Source organism: Hyperoodon ampullatus, assembly GCF_949752795.1.
Source record: "Hyperoodon ampullatus genome assembly, chromosome: 6".
Taxonomy (NCBI): Eukaryota; Metazoa; Chordata; class Mammalia; order Artiodactyla; family Ziphiidae; genus Hyperoodon; species Hyperoodon ampullatus.
Window position 1 is genome coordinate 87,346,604 of NC_136919.1, and position 13,139 is coordinate 87,359,742.

Here is a 13,139-nt window from a genome sequence, read left to right on the forward strand (position 1 = left end):
TCCTGGACTTTTGTTTATTTGGAGTTTTTGATTACTGATTTGATTTCATTACTGGTAAATGGTCTCTATTTATATATTTTTATTTTATCATATTTTCTGTTTCTTCCTTGTTCACTCTTGGGAGACTGTACATTTCTAGGAATTTGTGCATTTCCTCTAGGTTGTCCATTTTATTGGTTTGTAGTAATCTCTTATGATTATTGTATTTCTGTGATAATGGTTGTAACTTATTTTTCATTTCTGATTTTATTTATTTAGGCACTGTCTCTTTTTTTCTTGATGAGTCTATCTAAAGGTTTATCAGTTTTGTTTATTTTTTCAAAGACCCAGCTCTTAGTTTCATTGATCTTTGTTATTGTTTTCTTAGTCTCTAATTACATTTATTTCTGCTCTGGTCTTTATGATTTCTTTCCTTTTACTAACTTTGGGGTTTGCTTGTTCTTCTTTGTATAGCTCCTTTAAGCATGAAGTTAGATTGTTTATTTGAGATTTTTCTTGTTTCCTGAGGTAGACTTGTATAACTGTAAATTTCCTTCTTTGAACTGCTTTTACTTCATTCCATAGATTTTGGATCATTATGTTTTCATTTGTTTCCAGGTATTCTTTTTTCCTTTCTTCTTTGATTTCTTCAGTGATTTATTGGTTGTTTAGTAGTATATTGTTTAGCCTCCACATGTTCTCGTGTGTGTGTGTTTTTTGCAGTTTTTTTCTTGTAGTTCATTTCTAGTTTCATAGCATTGTGGTCAGAAAAGATGCTACATAGGATTTCAATCTTTTTAACACCTTATTTACCAGAGGATTTTTGAGGGAACTAATGCCTGTGGCTGGATATTTGTTAGGTGAGTGAATACTGAAACACCCGCATTTGAGTAAATATCAACAACTTTTTTTTTGCACTTAATGTATTTATTTGAAACTTTGTACATGTCTTACTAAAGCATTCTAATATTTCATTAGAGTGTGATAGGCAATAGAGCCTGCACCTCTGTGCAGGGGAACAGAACATCTATTACAAATATACTGTGTTTCACTGTGCTTTCCCCTGGTAGAGTAGACTCTATACTTTCTGGCAACATTTTTTTTAAGTCGTCAGGGTATTATTTCCTCTAGAATATGTTGTTTTATTTTACCTGATGTTTTATTTTACCAGAATGGTCAGTTACCCATCCTCTAGCTACTGCTAACAAAAATTGCTTGTAAGTCATTTTATTCTGTGCATTAAGGCTACAATAAATTTTAAATGCATTGGATACACCACAATTACTCAAATAGAAACCCACTTTCTTATACCGTTTTGAGTTTTCTGAAGGATATTGAAGTTTGCCAGATATTGATTGGATCAATCAACTCCTTTCATATATTTATTATACTCTAATATACAAGTGGGCTTAGTTATCTGATGGCCAGACCTCCTGCCTTCCTTTCCTGTAGATGCTATGGAGGTGAATAGTTGTCACCAGCGGACTAGCCTCTTGTCTTTGCATATAAGAAGAGTCACTTTTCCATTCCATAAGAATGTCATTTCTCCCCTCTGTAGATTTTCAGATTTCTCCTTTAATTGGTTTGGTAGATGACAATTCTCTCTTATAATCCCACAGACTCTGGTTTTATTTTTCAACAATATTTCAGATTTGGACACACTATTGTAATAACTGTCTTAGTAAATATGATGCCATGAACAAAGATAAGGTTGTGGGACCAATAATATTGTTTCTTTCGGTTTCTTTCCTTCACCCGTGTAAATCTCAAGGTTGCATATATATCCAGTTTCACTTTTGCTAACCATCCTGACAAAAATTCCATATTCTGTAAGTTTTCCGTGATGATAGGTTTTGAATCTGAGTCGTCCTCTCCACTTTATCATTGCCTCAAGTGATAGCTCTTGTTTGGGTATATAGATTGATTGAAATTTTGGTAGAAAATAATCCAAAAGAGGTTTAACTTTTGAAAATCTGTCTGCAGGAAGTGGAGTTTCTGAGTTATCATTAAAGTGAAGAAACGTCGTTTTTTGTTTGAACCTTCTTCTCGTCATAATCTTTGGAAAGATAGTTGTTTCAAGTAAGGGAATCAGTCGACCAATATTCTTTCCAGTGTGACTTTCTTATTCGTCCCATTAAAATTATTAATCCAAGAAACTTCTTCAAGTCACTGTTGGTTACATCAGTCCATTTTATTTTATTTATTTATATTTATTTATTTATTTATTGTTGCAGTACGCGGGCCTGTCACCATTGTGGCCTCTCCCATTGCGGAGCACAGGCTCCAGACGCTCAGGCTCAGCGGCTATGGCTCACGTGCCTAGCCGCTCCGTGGCATGTGGGATCCTCCCGGACCAGGGCACGAACCCGCGTCCCCCGCACCAGCAGGCGGACTCTCAACCACTGCGCCACTAGGGAAGCCCCATCAGTCCATTTTAAAGCCTTATTATACTTTTCATATATATAGTTTTTCATTCTGTTGCTGATATGAGTTTGTTTGAGAAGCAACAAACTTGAAAAAGTTGTTACCAAAAATTAATTCTGTTATTTCATGAACACTTTGTGGGTTATTACATTCAAGAGTTACACCTGACACACCTGTAAAGTCTTCTAATTTTCGTGAAATGTTGTCTTCATTCCACACTTCTGTAGAAGTAAAGGAGCATTCTCCAGCACCACGAGTTTTGCTTTAACTTTGCGTATCAGAATCAGTAACTGAGGTTTTTTGTCTTTTTGTTGGTCTAATATTCACATGGTCTGAATCAGAACTATATTCTGAAGAGTTATCTTTTCCTGAGACACTAGTATATATATCACTTGGACAATCAGAGAAAGTATCTGCATAAAATTCACCAAAAAATTCTTCTTCACTCAAAATTTTGCGATGCGTAATTTTTGAAAATTTTATGGTGATAAACTTGTGTTTATAATATACACAAGTTGCAACAAAAACCTAACGGGGCAAAATGTGAATGATAATGACAATCATAAGTTGTATAATGAACCCGTGATAAATTTTAAGCTCTAACAACTTCACACATTGATGTTAATTGTATCACTCTCTAAAAACATATTAATACAATTCTGGTCAATAAATTATTAAATGTACCAAGGCTTGTTTTGTGGCCTAGCATATGATATATCCTGGAGAATGTTCCATGTGCATTTTAAAGAATGTGTATTCTGCTGCATTTGCATGGAATGTTCTGTAGGTGTATCTATTAAGTCCATCAGATCTGATGTGTCATTTAAGGCTGGTGTTCCCTTATTGATTTTCTGTCGGGATAATCTGTAAATTGATGTAAGTGGGCTGTTAGAGTCCCCTACTATTATTGTGTTACTGTCAGTTTCTCTCTTTATGTCTGTTAATATTTGCTTTATGTATTTAGGTGCTCCTGTGTTGGGTGCGTATATATTTATCATTGTTATATCTTCTTGGATTAATCCCTGTTCATTATGTAATGTCCTTCTTTATCTCTTATTACATTCTTTGTTTTGAAGTCTATTTTGTCTGATGTAATTATTGCTACCCCAGCTTTCTTTTAATTTCCACTTGCATGGAATACCTTTTCCATCCCTTCAGTTTCAATCTGTATGTGTCTTTAGATCTGAAGTGAGTTTCTTATAGGCAGCATACATATGTGTCTTGTTTTGTATCCATTTAGCCACTCTGTGCCTTTTGGTTGGAGCATTTAGTCCATTATATTTTAAGTAGTTGTTGATAGATATGCACTTATTGCCATTTTGTTTATTTGGGGAGGGGTTGCTTTTGTAGTTCTCTTTTTTTCCTTTTTTCTTCTTTTGTTCTCGTCCTTGTGATTTGGTGGGTATCTTTAGCGTTGTGTTTGGATTCCTTTCTTTTCTTGTGTGTATTCATCTATTCTTGATTTTTGGTTTGTGGTTACCATAAGGTTTATATCTAGTGATCTATGTATATACATGATTATTTTAAGTTGCTGAACTCTTACGTTCAAATGCATTTTAACAACCCTGCATTTTTATTTTACTACCTCAACATTTTACTGTTTTTGACATCATATTTTACATATTTTTGTTTTGTGTATTGCAGATACACTAAACTACTTATTGCAGATATAGATGATTTTACTACTTTTGTCTTTTAACCTTCTTACCAGCTTTATATATTGTTGATTTACTACCATTATTCTATATTTACCTTTACCAGTGAGATTTTTCCTTTTTTAATTTTCATGCTTATAGTTGTAGCCTTTCCTTTTTCACTTAGAGAAGTCCCTTTGACATTTCTTCTAAAGCTGGTTTGGTGGTGCTGAATTCTTTTAGTTTTTGCTTGTCTGTAAAAGTTTTGGTCCCTCCAGCAAATCTGAATGAAAGCCTTGCCAGGTAGATTATTCTTGGTTGTAGGCTTTTTCTTTTCATCCCTTTAAATATAACATGCCACCCCCTGAAGAGTTTCTGCTGAAAAGTCAGCTGATAGCCTTATGGGAGTTCCCTTGTATTTAGTTTGTTGCTTTCCATTGCTGCTTTTAATATTCTATCTTTGTCTTTATTTTTTGCCATTTTAATTAGAATGTGTTTGGTGTGATCCTCTTTGGATTGGTCATGTTTGGGACTCTCTGTGCTTCCTGGACCTAGATATATGTTTACTTTCCCAGGTTAGGAAAATTTTCAACTATTATAACTTTAAATACATTCTCTTTCTCTCTCTCTCTCTCTTCTCCTTCTTGGACCTCTGTAATGTAAATGTTAGTGCTTAATTTTGTCCTAGAGGTCACTTAAACTGTCCTCTTTTCTTGTTATTCTTTTTTATTTTTCTGTTCGGCTTCAGTGATTTCCACTACTCCGTCTTCCAGCTCATGGATCCTTTCCTCTGTATCATCTAATCTACTGTTGATATCTCACAGTAGATTACAGTGTCTTTTGTATACTTCATCTCTTTTTGGTTCTTCTTTATATTTTCTAACTCTTTAAAAAAAATTCTAATTTCTCTCTGTTCATCCAGTCTTCTCCTAAGTTCTTTGAACATCTTTATGATCATTGCCTTGATCTCTTTATTGGGTAGATTGCCTATCTCCACTTCATTTTGTTCTTCTGGGAATTTTTCTTGTTCCTTTGTTGGGAACATATTCCTCTGTTGCCTCCTTTTGCCTAATCTGCTGTTTTTATTTCTATGTATTTGGTAGATTGATAACATTTCCTGACCTTGGAGAAGTGTTCTTTTTTTAGGAGTAGTCCTATGCATTCCAGCAGAGCACTGTCCTCTGGTCATCAGAGCTATATGCTTTAGTGATATCACCTATGTGGGCTGCATGGACACTTCTGTTGTGTTGGGCTGAGTATGGTTGGTGGTTTGGTAGGCGTGGCTGGTTCTCAGTCAGGTTGGTTGCCAGACTGCCTTATGTGGAGGTGGCTAGCTGCTGATTGGTGGGCCTGGGTCAAGAGGTGACTGGCTGTGGAGCCCTGGGAGGTCCCAGGGCTAGTGATGGTCCACTGGTGGGCAGAGCCAGGTTCTATCATGGGTGGTTGCAGGCTATGGTTCCATGATCTAGTGTTGACCTGTTGGTGGATGGGGCTGGTTCCTGACATAGCTGTCTGCAGGGACCTGAGAATCCCAAAGCTGATGTCAGCCCACTGGTGGGTGGGGCTGCATTCACTGACTGAAGGCCCATGGACCATCACGTGGCCCTTTTCAAAATCCCTCTTAAAAAATAAATTGAAGAACAATGGTCACATCTTTTCAGAATACATTGTTTATATTACATTTTTTGAAACAACGTTTTTGATAGATCTGAAATACGTTATAAGCTTGAACCATGCTCACTGAAGCTGTGATGCCTGGTTGAACTCCAGCAAGGCTGACATGCTCATTTCACCTCTCTTACTAATATTGATAATCATGATTAAATCAGTCCTGCAGTCATCTGCCTTGGGCATCAGGAGAGCTGAAATGATCAGAGCACATTCCAGTTACTTTTGTGTGTGTGCAGGTACATGTGTGGGTGAATATGAATTGGAAAGATGTTAATGACCAACTAAGCAGAGAATGTTGGTGAAAGGAAAAAAAGATTACATTAAGTTTCAGGTAACATTAGGTAACTCTGACACTGTGCCTGTGTGTGTGTGTGTGTGTGTGCGTGTGTGTGCACATGTGTATGCACATGCGAGGGTTCAGTCATGTAGATGAGCTTTGGAAATCAGGAATACCTCTATCTGCCAATCTTAATTCTGTTCATTCACCTGGCATGTAGAGGTGAATCCCATGTTTCTCCATGAATTCTTCTCTTTCTAAATGTGGCAGGGATATTGGTTTGTTGTTGAATGCACACAACAGTGTTAGGAATGGCATTTTGAAAAAGCATCAGCTCTCTAGAGCTACAGAATGGTTACTCCCTTGTCTGTGATTGAATTTTATTATCTTTCACCATAAATTACCATTGGTAATCAAAGAGGAGATCAATTTGCATCTCAAAATAAACCACTCATTGTGTACAGGAGCTTACATTATGCTCTATATCTCTTAGATATGTTAACTAGAATAATTTCAGCAATGTGTGCATGTCCATTATTATCTTCCCTCCCCTCATCACCACTATTCATCCTTCAATTCATCTAAAAAGGGCACCTTTGGGCTAATATGCAGAGGGTAAAGAAAGATTTAAGCAACTCTTTCTCAATCTTTTGGTTAACTCTCACACTGTGAAACTCAGTGATGCTTGAAATATAGCTGGGTGGAGGTGTGGGGGGTGTCCTTTCTTCATAATTCATATAAATGCAATTACTCTAGGAATTAGATTTTCATAGGACTTCAAGGACTTTAAACTCTTGGGCTAACACCTCACTTAGGGCATCATTAACAGACAAGTTTCATGCCAGTGTCTCCTACATAAATACCAATTGAACTTTGTTGAAATTGGCCACAAGTATATTTCATTTCATTATACATATAATTGGACCAATGAAAAATCTTTCTCCCTCTTAGGCTTTTCTATTGCTGATCTAAAATACCTGGGAAAAAAGCCTATCGAAATCTAACCATCTAATCTAAGAAAAGATTGGTCTCTTTTACTAGTTTAATAAAGGCATTTTCAGTGTTCACTGATGCTGAGCCACTATAATGATGTTAAAGGAGGGATGTGATATCAACAGGAAAATTGCACATATACATACACTTGCACACACACATGAATGTGTATAAATCTCAGCTGTTACCTTCTAACATTCCCCATCTTTTTTGAAAGGACCCTCCCTGTGAAATCAGATAGATAAATAGATATAAATATATATCATGGCTGGTATATCTTCATATAAATACCATGTGTAAGTGATATGTGTGCATATGTGTGGTGTGTGTGTTTGCATGTATGTGTATGTATTTATTAATTCATTATTTTTCTGAATGAAACAGTGACTTTCCCACCCTTAGCTATATAATACTTAATTATCAGTGACTTTCACAGTGAGAAAAATGAGCTTAAGGCAAAGAGAGAGAGAGTTGCTTTTGTAACACTGCATTTGTAAACCTGTGAATCAGCATGTTTACCTTTTTGGTAGGCATCTTCCTCATCAAAATGTGTGCAAAGAACTTCACCTTTTGGCACATGCCCATCCATGCTCATAATTTGGACAAAATTGTTCCTTCTTTTTCAAGAATGTGATTTGCATATTCCCCTCAGAGAGGCTGCTTAAAAATGCCAAAGTGACTTCATGGTATCGATATCACCTTGTATTGATGCCAGTGCAGCACAAAAATGATTCCTTGTAGAGACCAGAGGGAATGATTTCTTTTGATAACTTAGAGATTATTTGATGAGGAATTATTAAAAGCAAACAGTTAGTTAAATTCCCTAGGGTGAACTTCAGCTCCCTTTGACTTGCGAACCTCTCCTCAAGCTCAGAAAATTCCTCTAATGTGGATAATTACACTGATGGCTGGCCTGAGAAAATAGGCCACTGAAATGGGCTTTGTGTGATCCTGTTAATTGCTGCTGTAGACAAGCAGCCTGGCCCTTTATTCATGCCTTGCAAACCTTTCATCAAAGGAGTAGATTATTTCTAATGCATATTAGATAGGATGAACTCATCTTTCAAGAAGGGCATTAATATATCTGGTGTCTTTTTTTTTCCCCTAACTGAGGGAACTTGCTTTTAAATGCAGTTTCAGCTTCAGATTGGTTTTGCTAGAGATGTGCTTTAGCATTCTTAGCATTCTGCTAACAGCCAAGTAGCCAAACAATTTATTGGTTTATGAGTTCTGATTTGATGCTGGGTGCGGTTATACCATGTCAAACAAAAATAATTGCTAATATGGTGGCATATGTATCTTACCAAGGTCATTTCTCATAAGTATGGGACATGTAATTTTTTCTTTAAGATCTAGAGAAACCCTAATGGTTAAAACAGAGGACTCTCAAGTCAGAGGTCAAGTTTGAAACCATAAAAAGAAAAAAAGAAAATAGTATATTAAAGCTTGGGCACACATATTATACCACCTCCTGCTCCAGGAAGGACTGAACAAGTGTGACAATGAAATGATCTTTCTAACTCAGAGGAAATATGACTCTCTTTGGAAGGTAGCATATGACTAACAAAACGGAACTGATGGCAATAGAAATAGCAGAGGTTATAAGGTCTGCAGGTCCTAATGCTCTCATGATTTTCTAAATTGAAGCTATGGGTTATTTTTGTGATCTGAGCTTCTCATGATGAGACAGAGTTACACATTCCTTTGTTTGTTCACCTGGATGCCTATGACCCAGTGGGACACAAAGCAGCCATCGGGAGCAACTGGAATTAGATTCCTCTATTCACTCTACATAACAGTAGGCAGCTGTTTAAGGTACACCAAGCAAGGAGGAAAAAAATGACTGAGCTCCGTAATAGTTCATTAGACATGTTAAATCTCAGAAACATATACAGTCTTGTTTACAACTTTATACTTTTACACCATAAGTTTTTCACATATACAAAATCTTTCACATTTTGCTCCAGAGCTGGGATTTTGAGGAGAGGGTGTAGGAGGACCTTGCACTGGATGGTTAAAGAGAAGAGAATAGGAGGAGGCAAAATGGCAAAGAAGAAACTTGGTGGCAAATATTGGAGTTCTGGCGTCAACAGAGATAGGTTTCAAAGTCATTTAAGGCCTTAGTTCTTGCTCAACAGGAAGAGCTGGAAAAAAGATAAGCCAAATTATGTATGTGTACACATTTATATTAACATTAGGTGTGTGTATGCATGTGTTTGTAATGATAGTGTTGAAGCACAAGTAATATAGGTAAACATATAGGCTTAACATGTCATAGATGGATGAAAATATTTCTCATTTGTAAGTGTCACCAAACATCAGAGTTCATATACATTTAAACAAAAATATTTGAATACAGAAATATTTCATGTGTATAATTTACAATACAATTACTACATGAATGTTATTATCAAAATGATTATTATAAATAAATTTTGTGTATTTCTTGAAAAAGTGGGGAGATATAATTTTTGTATGTTTGTTTTATTTAGCAATTTACCAGGAAAAAAAGGACCTAGTTGATTTCCTGAGAAGACTTATTTCATACTTCACAGCTAATACACAGTGAAGATTTTAGACAGAGGCTGAAAGGGCCTCATAACTGCAGGTGCTTTGGTAGTGAGGAACTTAAAACTCATAGTTGTAAGATACACAGAGAAAGATTAAACTAGATGATGTTGTTGAATGGAACAAACACCTTAAAATTTTCAGGGACCTAAAGTTGGGTGACCTTATTTCCTTTGTATGAGATAAGTGGTAATGAGATTATGAAGTGCTGTTACACTCAAACTTACCAATAGCCATCGTTTTGCCTTCCATCTTAGTCAACTGTAGTCTAGAACATTTTGTCTTCAACCTCATAAGGCCTTGAGAAATAACTTGGAAAAAATGAAGGTACATGATAATATTTTCTTAAATTGTGGTTTTAAAAAGCAATGAAATTATTTTAAAGCTAATGGTAAAACTCAATGGAACAGAATAGAGAGCCTAGGAATAGACTCAAATACAATTGGGGTTCACTAAAATCAATAAAAAGGTGTTCTTTGAAATCAGTAGTAAACAATAAATTATTCATAAAGCATTGTTGGAACTAACCAGACACTCCTTAGAAGAAGGGAAAGGTGGATTAATTCCTCACTATTTACCACATGAAACATTCTAGCTAAGTAAAAAAAAAAAAGCAGAAGATACTAGGAAAAAAAGGGAGATTATTAAAAAGTCTTGCATGGCAGGCTTTTGTCACACTCTACAGTACATAGAATCTAGAAACCATTAAAGAAAGGATTGCAAATTAAGTAAGAGAAGTGCACATAATGTGCCTGACATCTCTTAGTACCTCAGTGATAGTAAACAGGCCCAGATTCTAGATTGAATCAGCCTGAAAAGTGAAGAGGCCACAGGCCTAAAATGTATTACATTTAAAAGCTACTTAAAAATGCAAGTTGAGTTGTTGTGGGCCACAATGTCCACGTGTGTGTTCGTGCATGTATTTGTGGGTAATGTATAGAATTTGTGCACATATAAGTACATATGTATGTGTAAACAGTATTGCAATTTCCCCACTCTTCATCCACCTTCAGTTTCTAAGGTGGTCATTTTTAGACACTAATTCAATACATATTGGCTGGAAACTTTCCATGTTCCAGACACTGTTCTAGGTGGAATATACAGCACTAAACAAAAACTCCGGTTCTCATGGTGCTTTTATTCTGATGATAATAAATTACTCCTCTGAGAGGTGCCCTGACTTCATAACATAGGTAGGCCTTGCTTCCTTTTACTTTCCCTCCCTAGTAGTCCTGAAACTAGCTAAAGAGCATTTCATACATACTTGAATCATTCATTCATTTTGGTTCCACTCCTGCACATCTCCCATTGATGCCCACTGCCCACCATTGTCACTGCCACCATGTACTGTTCATGAGAAAAGAGATCTCTGTGCCAGGACTGCCTTCTGATGATTCCAAAGAGGAGAACCTAGAGAAAAGTGTTTTATTTTGGATTCTTCCAAAAGACCCATGTGAAGGATATGGATACAGTGAGTTTATTTGGGAGCTGATCTTAGAAAGCATAATAAGGAAGTGGAAGAGTAAGACAGGGAAGGAAAACAAGCCATTAAATGATGCATTTAATGGCCTACTGCGAGATGATGTAACAAAATATGCATGAGTATATACTACAGCTAGATGCCATCATGAGTGGGCAATAAGGGGGGTGCACTCCCCCGAGGATCCTCTGAAAATTGGGATAAAATGTACCTCAGAATCACCTTACCCAGGGCAAGGAAGCATGCTCCAGGAGAAAGATAATGACCTCCAGGAGGGAGATACGGAAGCCACCTGCATTTTCCTGCAGGGAGCTATCCATGTCAACAGATGTCATTTGACCTGGGCTAGGGAAATAGGTGGACCACCCTCAGAGCAGAGCAGCAGCAGAGCCTCACTGCCCTGTGACCCTGCTCAAGTGTGATGACATCCTCTTTCCAATCCTGTGTGTCCTCCATTATCTCTTGAGTCCCAAAGCAATGTAGCTTGCTCCTTGTGCCCTAGAGAGCCTGAGGTAAAAACAAGGCTGTCTGTCCTTAGGATTCAGACAGGAGTTCCCTGGGCTGGACATCGGGACTTACTTCCCTATCACAGTTTCTTTCCATCCACTAATGAGAAAACCAAATATTTTTCAGCCAAAAAAAAAAAGAAGGAAACCTTATTTAATTATACCTCTTGTGGTTCCACCATTGTGTTTGACAAATATATCCGGACAACATGCCTGTGTACAAGTTTAGGATTGAAATTGGACCCCAATGCATGTGTGAATCTGTGTGTATGTATATGGAATACAAAAATAACATACAAGGCAAATAAAATCCTATTCCATCTTACCATTAGAAAGTGAGAAAGAACACCTGACTGTAATCCAGAACAGATGCCATTTCTCCAAAGTTAATGCACTGTAAATGATTTCTTTCTTGGGAGAATTTTTGACACTGAGTAAAGTTTAAAAATGAGAACCTTAGTAGTTGGCTGCTGCCTAATGGCTTGACTTGAGGCCCTCATTTAATTTATGATCCTCAGTGAAAGTTTTGAATTTCTCCTCTTTCTGAAGGTTGCAGCATGAATAGCTTTCTGGAATTTTTAGTTTAATTTTTCCTGAACACTTATGTATTTGACTCTATCTCTCAATTCAGAGTGAAGAACAATCTCCCAGAAAAAGAGAACTGTTGGCCAGGAGACCAGGCTTGCCAGTTGCTCAGCAAGCCATCAAAGTATCTGAGATCTTGAGTGCTTAGGACTTCCTTCCAGGCAGATGGCAGGAGTGTCAAAGGGGAAAAGAAAGACACTGTGCTAATGATTAGCATGATGTCCCCTGAGGAAGGAGGGCTGAGCAGTTTGCAGGTCCATTGGACTCCCATCTGTGCCTTTAGACTCGGTGCCCTCACTGGCTTTCCTGTGGCCTCAGGGAGGGAATGCATTTCTCGTTCTCTGAGAAAAGCAACCCCAAAGGAGAAGCTGAAGATACTCCACCAAAAAAAGGAGTAACAGCTACTCCATATTATTGGAACATCTCATTTGTCTGTCTCTCTTTTGGAAGCAATTAACCCAACAGACACTCAGAATTTCCATCTGAGGTAGAGAGTGTTGTTAAAAATGACTTCTCTGTGACCCTGAATTCAGAATGTGTTTCAGAAGCAAAGATGCTAACTGCATGTCATTTCCAGAGAGAGAAATTTGTAGTAAAAAAGTGACTGAAGAGGGCTTCTAAATTAGACCGAGTCTGAAAGCTTTGGAGGTAGATGAGGAGAACCTGAGTTTGGTTTTGGAGACTCTAAGCCATTATCCAAACCAAAAATATAATATTTATAATTACTAATGGTGATGATAATACAGTCAGAGTATATAATATGGTCTGATACAATGTACAGTCAGAGTTTATAGGTCATGTAATGTATTTAGTTAAAGACTGCCTGAATTCCTACAACTCAGGTTAATTTCCCTAAAAGTCAGCTTCACATCATTTCGGTATATAACTGTAAAGGTATTTTGGCTTTTATTGCTCATTCTAATTGTTTCTGTGATTGTCAGTCTCGTGCATCCAGATACCCGGATGTTCCCTGTCTGGCCAGTCTTATCTCCAACCACTCTCCCTCTGCCTCACCATCCAGC